General features: G+C 30.9%; 1 non-coding gene across 1 annotated transcript; it reads right to left on the bottom strand.

Annotated features, from left to right (window-relative positions):
* Positions 1 to 1650: 1650 nt before the first annotated feature.
* Positions 1651 to 1723, bottom strand: TRNAK-UUU (transfer RNA lysine (anticodon UUU)). The gene has a single exon. It is a non-coding gene; the product is annotated as a tRNA-Lys (tRNA).
* Positions 1724 to 17334: the final 15611 nt, after the last annotated feature.

Raw genomic sequence — 17334 nt, 5'->3', positions numbered from 1 at the left:
GAAAATATGCTCTTAAATACATGCTCACTTAGATTAAATGAGTATAATAATTTGTTTGGACATTTTTATAAATACATAATTTATTTAAAAATGATAATTTCATCAAAATATACAATATACTCGCCTAAATCTCCTAAATACTCCTTAGAGTTCGTCGAAACATCTCTTATTTTATTTAATTTTGTAAGTGGTGGCGCAGAGTGAAAAAGGGGAATCTTGACTAAATTGATCTAATCTGGTTGGGGATATTAAAATTCTTTGAAAGTGCATTCGCGGCTACCACATTGACAATTGTTTCACCTAACCAAGATTGTGACATTGACATGCATCAAATTGAAAAAAAAACTCGTATATTAAAGGCAATTCACAATCTACAACTATTGTTTTCATCGATATCGTACGTGTGTGGTCCTCTGTTGGAATTTGGAAGTACCCACACGGGTACGTATCGATTTCTTTCTTTCTTTTTTTATTTATTATCATCACGTATGTAAAAATTTTGTTACAAACACTACTTCATTTTTCTCCGATATTGTTTCCAATTTTGTCGTATCGTAGGATGTAGATAACTCATGTTTATCTGAAATGAAACTAAAATTTAATTTATTTTTTTGTAAGAATAGATGATATAAAAACTTATATTTCAATTTCAAGTACGTGTATCAAAAATCAATGTATTTCTTAAAAAATTAGTCAAAATAATTAATCAAAAGTGAGTAGAGGAATATTATTTTTAAGTATTTATTTGCGCTCTATGTGTCTTGTGATGAGCCAAAAACTTATCATGACAATCACAAGTTAACAATAATAATAATAACCATCTATAAAAAAATTTGAAATTAAGAAAGCATGGAATGCGTATATAATTATTTGTTCTCTTTCAAGAACAGTAATTTATTTATGCAGTTTGGACATTGGGAATCGTGAGTGGTGCACAATAGATGTATCCTAGTAATTGGGCCGTGGTTTAGAAGAAAAATTAATTGGGCTATGGACTGACGGAGGTGCTTAGTCGAAAATCGCAGCCTATATTAACTTCGTCGGAGGATTGGTTAAGCCCACTACTATCAACCAGAATTTGATATAGTAAATTTAAATATATGAACTCCGTGGAGGTATAATATTTTCTTGTTTAGCAGTGCGAAACATTGAGCACAAATTTCTTATAATATTTTCTCTATCTGTAAGTCAAAAACTCAAAAAACTCCTCTTGAGAAGAAGAATAAAAAAAAAATAGAGCTGTAGCAATAATTTCTTTATATATATAAATTGATTTAAAATCCCTATAATTTTTTATCATGCTTTCAATTGTTTTAGTTTATTTCATACTTAGCTTTTCAGTTTATTTCATACTCAGATTTTCAGTTTTGAATAAGAGTTTAAAAGTTTATAATTAGTCATTAACCTTCCTCTGTGTAATTTTTTATTCCTCATTTTTTAACATTATCGAGTTTTCAAGTCATTTTCAGGCCGATACCCAAAAGAGATAAGAATTTTGTCACTTTATTCGTAAAAATAATTTATCCATACAATGGAACATTAAGCCGGAAACACGCTAAGAATGTTGTCAGGCTATGTGAACTTGAACCACGTTATTGATATTTGATAGTGCAATTATACAGAAAACTTAAAATCTAATTTTTAAAAATACGCCGTCTGTGGGAATCGAACCCACGACCACGGGATTAAAAGTCACGCGCTCTACCAGCTGAGCTAAGACGGCATTTGTTTTGTTGTACTTTTCCTGATAATAATAACAGCTACGCGCTGGTAAATTTATATTAATTAAAATTCAAAGGCATGCAAATTGGATTTCCTTGGAAAAGCCCAAAGCAACAGCTGAACTTTTCAAATTTTAGAACTGATTCAGAGCACAAAATTAAAAGACAAAAATAATGTGAATGAGGGAAAAATTATAAGATATATACAAATCCAAACCATAATTTACAAGCGGCATTTATGAAACATAACACACTCATAAAGTACATAAATATTAAGAAAATTTATCTTCAAGACATCATATTCTGCTGCTGCAGTTTACATGCACTTGAAATGATGATTAAAGCTATTTTTTGAATTACATCAAAGATATTGCACTTGACAAGTGACCATTTACATATAGGAAACTCGTCCTAATTAGTACAGTAATTAATTGTTACAATTGCAGAAGCTTGAGGGGACACGAAACAATACAAATAAAAGAATCAACTTGCACCGCATCAATGAACATGTCATCTTGAAACATGCATGGGGAGTTCGAGATTCCGAAAGGACTTGCAAGGTCAAGAAAACACGAACATGAGCGGTGTAGTTGAAAACAGAAAGAAAGAGATGTAAGAAGAACAAGCTCAGGAGAGATATAGCCTAGGGATGAATCACATTTGCCCTTGTTGCATGACAAGGAGGAACTTTGGTTCAACCCTAGGAGCCATGACTAGCCATGCTCTGCAAAGAATGTCTTCAACTTTAAGGGTTGAGGAAAGTAGTGGTATTGCCATATTTGATAGAGGGTTATATTTTGTGTGAGAAGGTGCTCCTATTTATAATGGAAGTTGCTTCTCATGTTTCATTTGCTTTGGAGTGAGATGGATGGGTCATAATAGTCAAATACATGATATTGCTATTTACAAGACTGATGATAATTATATTGGCTTTCATTAGGATCAAGAGTCAAGCTAATTTGGAAGCAGTGTTAAAAAGATAAAGAATAAAACAGAGTAGATCACGAGAGCAAAAGTAGACAAGAATACAAAATAGTGCAACTACTAATTTTCATCATTTTCTGCATTGAAAAAATGAAGACAAAAATACTGGAGGATAAAAGTTTACATGCATATTTTGACTGTAAGGCGCTGTACAGTATAGTATTAATCCAGTAGTGGTCCCTGTAGGACTGCTGCAGTTTATAGTGTATCATCATTTACTAAAAATCCAAAATATGTTTAAATTTAATATATTTCTTTCTACTGGCCAGTGTTCAAAATGAAGTGCCTATTACCCCTTGACCAGAATTATGATTTTCTGCATTAAGTCTCAATAAATAAAATTACTAATTCTGATAAAAGGATATAGAAAGTGTTCAAATTAATTATAAGGTTTACATGTTTGATGTTTGTTTCGTATTTCACAAATTCTGATAAAACATTAGTGAAGGCGGAGGGTTTGATTCCAGATTCCCTATTGAACAATAAAATGTTGGGAGATGGTTATGATGTCTCTTTGTAAATTACTTGTCCTTTGTAACTTTGGAGGTTGAGTTTTATTGACCTTTGTAACTTTGGGTGTTCGCTTGAACTAGCCCGTCCCGCTACTCGTGTTCATTCATACGCTAGTTCGTGGCACTTGTGCATCGATGCAATAATTAAATCGTTTAGCTCTTTTCTTGTAGAAGCCGATGCATACCACTATACAAGAGTTAAATCGTTTAGGTCTATTCTTGTAGAAGCCGATGCGGGGTGGCACCTAATATAAAAAATTAAAAACTATGACATTTGTACTAGGCTAATTAGCCGTTGTTGGTCATCTTCAGCAAATTTAAGCGGCCAATTTCTATATGCCTGGTTGGATTTGATCTTGTTAATTATTGCACACCTAAAAAAAGGGAAAAAATATGTATATTTGTTCTCTTAGACTTGGATGCTAAATCTAATAGTAATAGCTCTAAAATATGGATTAGCAAAACGGACCCATACATAGAAAAGTAGAGAGTGACATGTAGAATATGCAGAATAAATAAGGTGTGCAGCCGTGTAGGTGGGAGGAGAGTAGCAGAGGGGGGGGGTAATTAAGAAGAAAGGGAAAGAAGAGAACAAAGCCCTAGAAGAAGCTTGGGCTACAATATAAAAATACAGGTAAGATGGGTGTTTCAGAGCTTCAACTTTATATGACAAGTCTTTCTGTCCCTCTCTGCTTATTCCCCTTTTCATACAAATACAAATGCGCACACAGTACATTTTTCATAATCAGTCTATTCTCCTACCTAGCTAGTAGTAGTTGAACTGATTTATTACCATGTCATTTACTACATTTTTGTGTGTGTGTTTTGCAGAGTTGTCCTCACTCACAATGATGAAGGAGGCAGCAGTGCCATGTGAGATCATTATATGCATTGTTGTCCTTATATATATTAGTAGCTCCTTTCAGGTTTCTGCTTAGCCATCAAGACTTGCTACCAATGTTCATGCACTTGTTCTTGCCCTGTGTAACATCCTATTCTCGTATTTAATATGCTTTCACCTTTAAAAAATATTATTACTTCAGAGTCTTCAAACTCACATCACTCTGCAAGAAAGAACCAGGATCATATAGGGTAATTTATTAAATAATACTATTGAGGGAAGACCGGTCCTTATTTTCAATTTTTTTTTTTTTTTCATTAGAATTTCTAAGAAACTGTACTGAGTCCGAGGGCTGGGGCGTGGCCGTGGCCGGAACTGAGGACCAGAGGGAGCCCCAATTTATCCAAAGATATATAAATTTTAAGGAAAAATTATGAGATAATTAAGATCGGTACCCACTAAATATTAACCGGTCCCCCTAAATAAAAATTCTGATTTCGCCCCTCGTTGTGGACCGAGACTCATCCCGGTTCCTTCAGTTACAAAATTCCAACTATGCGGTTGTTGGTTTGAGTGAACTAGTTTCTGCTAGAATTAATGTTTCTTGTTATTTGTTGTGAACCTAATTTGTGCAGTTTTGAATGTAATCAAGTTTAAGTAGCAAACGGGAAACAAACTGAACAGCATATCATCTGGAATCATTCCGGCCAACCTGTAGTCTAACATATTTCTCTTGGTCTGTTCCGAAACCCAATGACCACTGAACAGAATTAATGCATGGTTTGGTCACAATGTAATGATGAAAAATGTACTATTTACGTCACGACACAGTCATTCTCAATAAAATTTCTACTTTCAGAGGACCACCTTTTGTCATAGTATTCCCATAAAAACTGCAGACCTTTTGAATGCTTTGGTTTGTGCATCAGTGCATCTTCACCACTTCTTTTTCACCAATTTAATTTATGTTTTACCACACAAATGACAAAACTAGAGGTTATGCTCCTATATTTGTACTCAAATCACTAATTTTTACTCCTTTTTAATTTCCAGTTAAAGATAATCTGGCAACAACTTTTATGACTAAACTAGATTTTAAATATAAAATCGAAGTATTATCTATTTCATTTTGATTTCCATTACAAATATGCATTAAACTGACGTCTTCACAAATTCTTTTAAAGCTTAGTTTAGAATCAAATATATCGGCTAAAGCAAGTCCAATTTTATATTTAAAATAGCTATATTGTTTGTTATAATATAACATGCTAAAATGTTTTTTGATACTAAGAGAAAAGTTGCACTCTAATATTGATTTAGTTACTAATTTTGCACTTGCCCAACTCTTGTAACTTTATTATTTGGTGATGTATGACGTAATAATTGTTTAACTATTCTCTCCATTTCTAAAGATACATTCACACATATTTGAATCCAATTATGAAACCTCTTTGAAATTCGGTTTTTTGGTCTTTGATGTTATTATAATATAATAATAGAACCAAGTATAAATATTGTATTAGACTTGCTATTAACTTATAGTTTCGCATTCGTGTTTTGTTGGAACAAAATGAAAGCTTTATAGAAAGGGAAAAAAAAAGAAAATGAAAATAATAGGAGGTCGGAATAAAAGAATTGACATGGTGTAGTTTGTACATTACAAACTAACCCTACTTAATATTTTTATATTTCATCAAAACTTAACCTACTTTACGAACTTCAATCAATATATTCCAATTCATTTGACACATCATTCTAAAACCTTTTTTATAATCATCTTTGTGAATGTAGCCCCGCTCTAAATCATGTCATTGGGGTCAAAACCATCCATGAAATTGCTGAATTCAATACTCATGTTAATACAAGATTTCATACAGAAAATTTCCAAGCTCACAACCTGTTGTTCCGACAATCCCCCGAGCTTATCCATTTAAACGGCATTAAAGCATCTCCAAGGACAAACACCTGTTAGTAATAATATCTATGTGTTAACCCTAATTTTAAAAATATACATAATATGTAAAAAAATAGTACTCCAAGGGAGACACCTGTTAGGTAAAATATTAAATGCCGAGAAAGAAGCACGTTATATTTGTTGAATGACTGACTATCATCTATAACTTAGAGTAAAAAAAAACACACCTACATTTTGCAGAGAACTTGTACAACTATTTTTCTTATTATTAAACTCAAAATAAACTAGCCATTATATAGGTTTTACAAACATATTAAAACTAACTACTACCAAAACTAACCACTATTAATTAATGGGTAAATTACATGTCCATATTTTACTCCACAACTCCACTACCCCACTACTAAACAACTCTAATAATTAATGTATTACTAAATATCTAAAATATCTAATAATTAAATAAATAAAACAATTAAAACAAGTCTAAGATTATTTTTCCAACAATTACCCTCTACAACAATTCTACTGTAGCTTATTTTCCCTCCACTGTACACTTTCCCGCTACAACATCTGGCTTCATCAAATATATATAATTAAGGTTTATGTATATAGGTCTTTATCACTTATATATAAAAATTACATTTAATATATATATTTATATATATTATTACAATTTAATTTTATATTTTAACTTTATGTAATATAAATTGTAAAAAATTATTATCAAAAAGCTGTAAAAAAATCACTGTTAACCAATTTTATTAATTACTTATATAATAATTTTATTGTACATTTTTATATAAAAAAACTATTAAAAATTACTTGGATAAAAAAAATAGTTAAATATTTTATAATATATAAAAGTAATGTTTGTTAACTAATTGTTTCATGATTTAAATATTATAATAACATCAGTAAATATTTTTATTTTATATATATATATATTATTTCCACTTCTATTAAGTTAAAAAAATAATTTTTATTAATAATTTCTTACCAGCCCTTTTTGATAAAAGATAACTGTTGAAATTTGAAAAATAATAATAAAAACTGTTTTTTGAATATAACTAATCATTATAGCTAATACCCCTGACGCATAATTCCTTATAGGTTCATCAATTTTTACATAATATCTATTTTCTACTAATATAGCTAATGAATATAGTTATTCCCGTTGCCTACTCGAATCTATACTATTTATTTATATTATATTATAATAATGGAAATAAGTTATAATTTCATATATCATGTTTTGATTGATTTGGTTATTTTTATTTATTATCTCATATCCTTTTAATTAAGTTATCAGCACCGTTAAATTCAATAGTAAAATAATATATATTATTTAAACTCTCTGGTTCGAACCATATCAACAACAAATATTTATATTATTATTTAAACACTACTAAAACTTTCATGTTCGCACCCCACCAACAACAAATATTTACATTATTATTTATACAATATCCAAGATTCACGTTCGTTCGAATCCCGACAACAACGATTATTTATATTATTATTTATAAATATATTAATAAGATAATAATTCAAAAATAAATTTAAATAATATAAAATTATAATAAAGACACACATGTCACAAAGTTAGTACTATTATATAGTCGTTTCAATGTGTACTAAATTCAATCCGGAGACAAGTCACAAGGTTACTAAATTGCACTCGGAGGAGATCATTAACAAAGAACTTGAGCTAATATTAAAATTTAAAATATATACTGGGAGGGTCTTACGCAATAATTTACCCCTTATATAATAAACAGTTTTTTGTCTGATAGATCAATTATCCAACGATTGACTAAAAAAAATATTTATAGGGATCACAGATATTATCAGCGGTTTAGAGAGACAGATCGTGGAAAATGTCCGTGGTTGAGATCTAAAATATATTTCAATTTATTAAATGAAAATGAAACCCTTCATTAACATCAAAATCTCAACCTCTTACAATATGGCGGTTGTAACAAGAGAGTAAAAAGGTAATTTCTCCGGACCTGATACAATGTTTAAGGTCTCTATAACTATTTTTTAATCAATAAATCTTGGCATACATAAAAAGTCACTACAAGCTCACTAACATATTTTTAGGAATGAAGGGAGACCCACTTTTTATTTTCAATATACTATTATTTTATAAAGTATTAGATCTTATTTTTTTTGTTTAGCATAAGCTTTTAAGTCTAAGTTGAGTTAAGTTCTTTTTAGGCAAAATAATTTTGTATATTTACAGACTACTTGAAACAATATGTTCTGTTTATCTAATGATTTGGTACTTGTTTTCATTGCTTAGAATTATTTTTGAAATATAGTATCTTTTTAATTACAAAATTAGCCGTCAAAATCCTATAACATTTAATAATTTTAAATACAAAATTGTTGTAATAAAAAAAATAATGATTATTTTTTTTTTCAAAAAACATTTGCCAAACAAAACTATAACAAAATACCATTACATATATTTAATGTTGATTTATCTAGTGTATTCACAAATTTTTTTTCTTTTTATTATTTAAATGAGTTACTTATTAAGAAATATTTTCAACAGATTTGACTTTTTAAAATTAATTTTAATATATATTTTAGAACATTTAATAGAATAAGCTTAATTTTAAATTAACGTCAAAACTGAAATGTGATGTCAAATAAAAATAATAGGAAAACAATTATATTTTTTCTTAACAGGTAATTGTTTTTGTAAAAATCTATAAGTTAATTTATCAAATATTACGATGATCAAATATAATTTTTAAAAACTATAAAATATTAGTTTCATAATTATTATGTTTAAGTACCAAGTTGATTTACGGGAGTTAGTAATAAAAATTAGTGATAAACAGTTACAAGTAAGTGGGTCTCATCTCATTCCTAAAAATATGGTAGTGAGTTTGTATTGATTTTTTATGTATGCCAAGATTTATTGTTTTTTAATTACACCCGTTGGATGGTTCATCTAATAACCCGAAAACCGTTTATTATATAATTAATCTGTAACAAACGGTTGTCACAAACCCAACCTCAATCAATATATATATTATTTGGGCTATACATAGAAGTGCCAGAGATTGGGACCTAACCCAGCCCAAAAGGAAACATATATCCTTCCATCTTTCAGACACCGATCCAACTTATAGCCCTGTTATTTTGTAGAGGGTCGGGGCCCGGGGGTTCCCCGGTTTATGTCCCGGAAAAAAGAATTTCAATAACATCAGTAAACAAATTCCATCAATACGATGTCCTTCTAAGAGGGAGAATCTTGTAAGGGACATGGGACACTTGTCCTTGTAAAATAAAATTTTGCCCGAAATTTTAAAAATATGATCGATATTTCGGGAATATAAATCCTGGATCGCCCCTACTTTTAAATGAATTAAAAATAAAATTGTTAAGGATGCTAGGCACCTCAGTACTGTGCTTGTTAATTATAGACCCTGTCTTATGCAATAAATTCAAAATGACATGTTAGTTCTAAATAGATGTGTTAATTATTGTTGTTTGCATGAATTTAATTATAATTATAATTATAATTTTATTTTCCGACAAAAAAAATAAAAAGAATTATAATTTTATTTATTATGTGCAATTTAAAATTTACTGACAATTGCAATTCAAGTTTACAAATTCGAAATTTATTTTGCGCATGATCGGAAAATAACATGTTGTACAAGTTTAAATATCACATCATATTCATATACATGTTAAAGTATTATATCCCCGTCAAAAAAAGAAGATTTTCTATTAATTTTTTCTTCTTCTTTAGCCTAGAGTCGTCCGCAGCCATTCATGCTAAAGGTGGTCTACCGGGTTACGCAAGCCTTTTACTTTTGGAGGATATTGGACTTGCTTGCATATTCTTCAGAGATGCTTTACTACTCAGTGTGATTATGATACTAATTCATGTATTTACTGTTTATATGTTCTAAATAAAACCAAAATGCTGTTTCAGAAGTTTTGTCAAGCACTATTGATGGTTTTAGCCTTTAGGTTGAGCATTGACACTTTTCGTATTTATCAAATTCTCCACAATTGAATGAGTAATGACAAATTCATGCAGGGGTTTACAGGAATAGGTATCTCATGAAAAAAAGTGATTTATAATTAAAAATTTATGGTAAAAATCTGTAAGTTGTGCTCCTATTGAATAAAGTTAAATATCCCTATAATTTTTATAAATTTGTTATATTTTGGATCATTTTTATTTTCTTTAAAATTATACGATTATAAATTGGCGATTAAATGATTGATGTACTAATTTTTTACCATTTATATGTCAAAAGTTTTAGAAAAATCTGATAAAATAATTAATTTTTTAATTTGGACTTTAAAATAATTACATATCCACTCAAGTACACACTGCCATCACAAAAGAAAGTTTCTCCATCGTCACGGTGAATGACGATGTAAATTCATACTCCCTCTGTCCCTCCCATTTGTTTACATTGCTCACCTTTTCAAGTTAGTTGTCATTTTAATACAAGAAAATTATTGTTGTGGTGATATTTCTTATCAAGTTATCAATTTATGTGTCACAAGTTTTTTTATTGAACAAAGTTCAATAATGGATCTTCTTTTAGTGGGATTAACATTGTATTTAAAATAACATACATAAATTTGGTTAGAACATCTTTAATGGTCACTTTAAAATTATCACTTTTTTCCAATTTAGAATTAAAATTTTATAAAAAAAAATCTCCAATAAGGGATAGTTTTATTTTTATATTTGAAATAACTTCATCTTCTATCTTTAATATAGAGTTACACTATATGAAATGAAAACTATATTGATAACACATGTTTTATTTCTTTATTATATTACATACTTTCTATATCTATGTCTTTTTACTATATAAAGTATTTTTGTATGTGTGCCACTTATTATATTATGTTTGAAGAAATGTTTAGAATAATGATTAAAAAGAAATTAGTATTATGAAATAAAAGTGATTAATATTCGAATATGAAGTTAAAGTTTTGGCTGGAGATGCCTTTAGACAGACGCAAGTCATGCAAACGCTAGCATAGTAGTTATTCTGTTGTCTGACGAGTAATTAAAATTTGTAGTGTTATAATAATCCGTATTCAATCAATTAATTTCTGATTAATCTTCTAAAAGGTATTTGACTAATTTAATTTTTAAAATTCGATTAATCCTTTAGAATTTTCCTTTATTTGAGTATAAATAAATATTTATTAAAATTAAAATACTATATTAATTTAAATAAGAATAATTATAGAAATTATGATAGGATAAATAAATAAATATATATATATTGTTAAAAAAATAACTAATATAATCATAATAATATATTAAATATATTTTAATTTTATAATACATCCGATTTTTACTCCGATTAATCCTTAAAATTAATTTCTGATTTTCAACCAATATTTTCTAATTCCCGATTTTCACAAACACTAAGAAATTGTGATATTACAAAAACAAGTCATCTAATATAAACAGCCATTTACGACAGACAAAAATATACCAGAAACAAAACCGAAAGGGGCACCAACTTAATTCTGCCAATCAGTGACCATTAGACTCGTATTTGGAGACCTAAATGGACTTCTCTTTCTCTTTTTAATATTATTTTTGTCGGAGAAGTTAAGGTGGTTACTATTTCATTTACTTTTAATATATAAACTAAAACCCAGGTATCATATCAGCCACGAATTGAAACAGAATAACAACCCTATAACATTTTTTCAAGCAAAACCAAACCAATTCTTTTGTTTTGCTTTGGAGACAACTGCCTGCAGATTCCCTAATGCTATTTAGATGTGTTTTCGGGGCCTTCAAATTGACTTAATATAAATATTTAAGATTATAATAAAAATATTACATGAAATGTAAGATTCAAAATAAAATTATTACATGAAAATATGAAATGTTAAATTATAAAAAATGTGCTCATTCATTTTGGCACTGAAAATCTATAACCTTTTATTTAAATATATGGGATCGTACTTCCGAGTCATTATTTTCTATGTAAATACGATTTTCCTTCGGGTATAAATATTTTAATTTAAAATTGATAATTGAAGATTCAAATACAAAAACTCCAATTTCATATGATTTTTATTTTTATTCGAATTACAGCGGACCAGCTAACCGAATGAATTCAATATATACCGTATAATGGAGTGGGGGTATGATATACGTAACCTTATTCTTTCCGAAAAAGAATGAAAAGACTATTTTTTATCGTAATTAACCCGCAGCCGCTACCCTTGGAGTGCACACTGGGTAAACCAGTAAACCACATTTAAGTGACATATTCTGACTAAGGAGACATAATCATAAATTCTCTTTCCGTGAGATTTGAACCTATAATCAAGAGGATAGTTATCCCTTCTTTAACCGACTGAGTCAACCCCTGCGGGCAAGAATGAAAAGACTTTAGAAAGACCCATATTTGGTTATGTGTGTGTATAAGGCTGTAATTCGAGTCGAGAGTCGCACGACTCGAACTCGTTTAAGTGGGCTCAATTCGACTCGTTTAGTTAAACGAGCCGAGTTCGGGCAGAAGTTCCGGTTCATTTAATTAAATGAGTCAAGTTCGAGTCGAGTTTTAAACTCGATAAAATGTAAAATAAAACGAGCCAGCTTACCCGACTCGTTAAAATCAACTCGTTTAACTTAATCAGTCGAATCAACTCGACTCGCGAAATTAAACGAGTCGAGTTTGGGCAGAAGTTTATGCTCGGTTAGTTAAATAAGCCGGCTCGGCTCGACTCGACTCGTTTAATTTCAACTCGAAACTTGGCTCGCTCGGTCCGAATTACAACTCTATGTGTGAATATAAGCATGTGTTATATAAAAAGTGAAAAATAAAATGATATATATGATACATAAAATAATATAAAATTTAACTAACGAAGACTTGATCATATAATTTGAAAAGCAAACGAGACAGTTATTTGACCCATAATTTTATTTACATAAAACTTAACTTTATCGTGAAATTTATGTTTGGAAACATCGTAATAATTTTCTTCTAGTATGTTTGCTATTAACACCTTCATCGTAGCGTCTCTCGTATTTAGGACGTAACTAGCCGATCAGTTAAAAACCGATGTTTATTTAAAAATGGACTGATGTCTTTGCGACTGATGTTAAATGTATTTTTCATAGACATCAGTTTTTACCCGATGTCTAAAGCTGTCTTACACTTTGGAAAGATTTTTGATATATTATTCCCTATTACATAAGTTATTAAGAGGAATTAAAATCGATTCTTGATAAAAAGCTGATGTCTCTTTGTATGTTAAACATCGGTTTTAAAACATTCTGATGTCATTTGTTACTGATTTAGTAAAAATATTTTAACAACAAATATTTGAACTTTTTACTGACCAGTTGTTGTTCCACACTTGTAGTGGGAACCTCCAATTAAATTGGAGGGAATTTGATTGGGTTACTGTCATGTGTACCAGTCTCAAAATCTTGTGCTTCTTGCAAAGCAGTGTCACTTGAATGTGATAAACTCGCCTCTCCCATAGCATGGTCATTGGCAATTGTAACTGATAATAATATTTCAAATTAAATATTAAATCTGATATAATAATGTGAGTGATAAATGTAAAGCTGTTACAATTCTAATTTAAATACAAAATTCATCAGTTTTGATTTATTTTATTAATGCATGGTCATTGGCAATTGTACTCCCAGCATCAACTGTTAAATCAATTTCTTCTAGGATTTTGAGGGGAGTTGTTCCTACACGAGGAACCTCCAATTGAATTAGATAGGATTTAGATAGCTCCCCCTCATGAGTACTACCCTCAAACCTAACAGCCTGTGAAGGATGATTTGCACATGAAGGTGCATTTGTGACATCCATGGGGTCTTCAGTAAAAACTGATGAATCCCTCATGGTCTTGATGGTGTCATCAAGGTCTACCCCAGCTAGTAGCCTCTCACTAGGGCTGAGCAGAAAAACCGAAATGAAACCGAAACCGAATCGAAACCGATAAAAACTGACTACAATTGAACCGATTAAAACCGAACCGAATTAAAACCGAGAAACCGAAAAACCGAACCGCTACTAATAGTCCGGTTCCGGTTTTGGAGTTAAACCGACCGATAAAATCGAAAGCGAACTGATTATTATAATATATTAATAAATAAACATATGTATTATATCAATAATAAATGCGAGATCATTTCATTGACTTGTGTTGTAGTCCAGGAGTAAAAGATAAATGTAATTTGGAGATAAATTGACATGGAATTAGTTCAAATTAATTGGCAATTGATACTGCAGCAAAACATATTGATAAGGTGTTAACTATTACCAATAGTTCAATGTTAGTTGATTAGTCAGTTCAATGTTAGCTGAACTTTAGTTTTAGGCTCTGAGTAATGACTAGTTAGCAGTGTCTTTGAAATGTCAATATTAACCAGAATGTGAGAACTAAGATAGGATTACCTGGGCGAGGATTTTAATTATTTGTGATTTAATATTTTAATTAGAATTTATTTATCAGTTTGGGTCAAGTTATTATTGTTGGATTGGGTTCGGTTGTTGAATTGGGCTTAGTCAAAATCATTTGATACATTGAACCTGGACTATAATATAATATATTCATTGTAACTGATAATAATATTTCAAATTAAATATTAAATCTGATATAATAATGTGAGTGATAAATGTAAAGCTGTTACAATTCTAATTTAAATTCAAAATTCATCAATTTTGATTTATTTTATTAATTATGCAGTTTAATTCCTATATTAATAGTGTGGTCAATTACACTTACCCTCTTCTATAAATAGAGGACTAAGTACCTGAGGTTGAACACACAACACACATACATTCTCTTCTCTTCTCTTCTCTGTATTCTCTCTTCTCTCAAACACAAGCCCGAGCTGCTTTGTTTTTTTCGGCGACTGAGGTGCTAGTCGAGGTCGAGTTTCTTATTGCTGCTGTGGAACATATAACTCCGAGCTGTTTTATCCTGGTGGAGACATTGCAAGCATCCCAACGCAGCAGGTGGGGGCAATTATCTCTTCAAGAGCAGTCAGGGCTTCGAGCAAGGCCTGGCGACTCAGTTGTTTTGTTACTTTCTGTATTTTACCGGTTACACATCACTGCTTTCTGTTCTTTATTTAAGTGTTAAAGCTATAGTTACTAGTACGCACTCTTGATTTTTTTTTGTTCTTACAGTTTCTGGCTTGCATGCTATTTACCTACATGTTTTGCTTTCTTAACTGTTATCTTGGTCTTGCCTTGCTAAATTCAATATATAATTGCCTCTATGTTACTGTAATAGTTATCATTATTTCCAACATTCTTGAAGAGATAATTAGCTATATATTATTTAGCATAATAATGGTTAGCGAAGCTGAGGTTCCCGTTGGTGGTGGTAGTAGTTCTGGTGCAACTGTTGGGGTCATTGATTGGACCACTTATAGTTTTCCACAAGCCGTTGAATTAATTAGTTTACCGGAGAAATTCAATGGTGGCATCGGCTTTTCTCACTGGCAGAAAAGGATGAAATTATGGCTGACTATAAAGGGTTTGTGGCCGGTTGTGGAATATAAGAAACCGGTTGTAGATCAAGAGAATACTGAAATGGTTAAGGCTTTTGCGAAGTGGGCTGAGAAGGATGGGGTGGCTAGGGCGACCATTTTGGGTGCTCTAACAAACACTTTGTTTGATGTTTATTCTTCTGATGGCTACTCCGCAAAACTCTTATGGGAGAAGCTGGACCAAAAACATAATACTGACAAGCTATGGATTCTTCGGAGTCTAGGCATTAGAAGGGCGCTGTGAAGAGTGAAATTGACTCTATTGTTTCTAATGGAACATGGGAGTTGGTTGATCTCCCTCCTGGGTGTTCTACTATTGGGTGCAAATGGGTCTTTAAGAGGAAGTTGAACCCTGGCGGCTCAATAGATAAGTACAAAGCTAGACTGGTAGCTAAGAGTTTTAAGTAGAGGGAAGGAATTGATTACTTTGATACCTACTCTTCAGTTGCAAGGATGGTAACAATTCGAATGCTTATGACATTGGCTTCCGTCCATGGTCTTATCATCCATCAGATGGATATAAAGACCGATTTTCTTCATGGTGAACTTGAAGAAGATATTTATATGGACCATCCTGAGGGATTTGTTGCATCTGGGAATGAAAGGAAAGTATGTAAGTTGATAAAGTCTATCTATGGCTTGAAACAAGCTCCCAGAGATTGGCATAAAAAGTTTGATGAAACAGTATTGCCATTCAGTTATAAGATTAATGAAAGTGACAAGTGTGTCTACACTAAAGTTAAAGGTAGTGAATTTGTTATCATGTGCCTATATGTGGATGACATCTTACTGTTTGGAACCAATATTAAGATTATTAACGAGACAAAAGAATTCTTGAAAAGGCACTTTGAAATGAAGGATATGGGTGAGGCTAGTGTGATTCTTGGAATCAAACTTATTCAGTCAGCTGAGGGAATAACCTTGACTCAATCTCATTATATAGAGAAATCTATACTTGAGAAATATGGTTATTCACAGTATAGAATCGCTAGTTCACCTTATGATTCTAAAGTTGTTGTTGGATTTTAAACGCAGCGGGGCGTGGCAAAACACTTTTACACACACAAAATCCAAATAAAAGCATATAAATCGTGAATAAAAATTCGAGGGATCGAATCTAACCTTTTAAAATAATTCGGAGACAACGATCAGAGATCCTTAGCAGTTGCTCCTCAAGTGTGAAGCACTCCACCGGTATATCTTCGTGTACAAATTCCTATACCCAGAAGAGCCCTAATAATTATCCCTGGAGACTAAGAACTAAACCAAAGCATAGTTCAGTGTACACAAGATGACTATGATGACCTCAAGTCTAAGGATACTTGTACAACTATCACTAAGCGAACAACTGCTGACACGTGAGTGAACTCCATCAGTTGTTCAGCTGGGCGGGTCATGTTCAGTGAACTTATTCTATAATAAGCACCTACATACTAGCTATAGTGTCACCACACAAATGTCTATGAGAACAGACATCCTTCATAATGAAGCAAGCATAGTATGTACCGATCTTTGCGAATTATTAATTACCAGTTAGTAATCCTATGACCGGGAACTATTTAAGTTTAGAGTTATCATCTTTTTAGGTCTCACTATTATGATCTCATCATAATCCATAAAAAGCTTTACTATAAACTATTGTATATCTTATTTAAACACTTAAATAGATAGAGCCCGTAATAAAAACAAAACAAGTATTTATTAATATCAATGAAATCAAAACAGATTACATAAAAGTTATTCCTAAATCCTAATACACGATTGGACTTAGGACATATTCCTTTCAATCTCCCACTTGTACTAAAGCCAATCAC

This window comes from Apium graveolens, chromosome 2 (assembly GCF_009905375.1).
Source record: "Apium graveolens cultivar Ventura chromosome 2, ASM990537v1, whole genome shotgun sequence".
Classification (NCBI taxonomy): domain Eukaryota; kingdom Viridiplantae; phylum Streptophyta; class Magnoliopsida; order Apiales; family Apiaceae; genus Apium; species Apium graveolens.
This window is presented reverse-complemented; position numbering and strand designations above follow the sequence as displayed.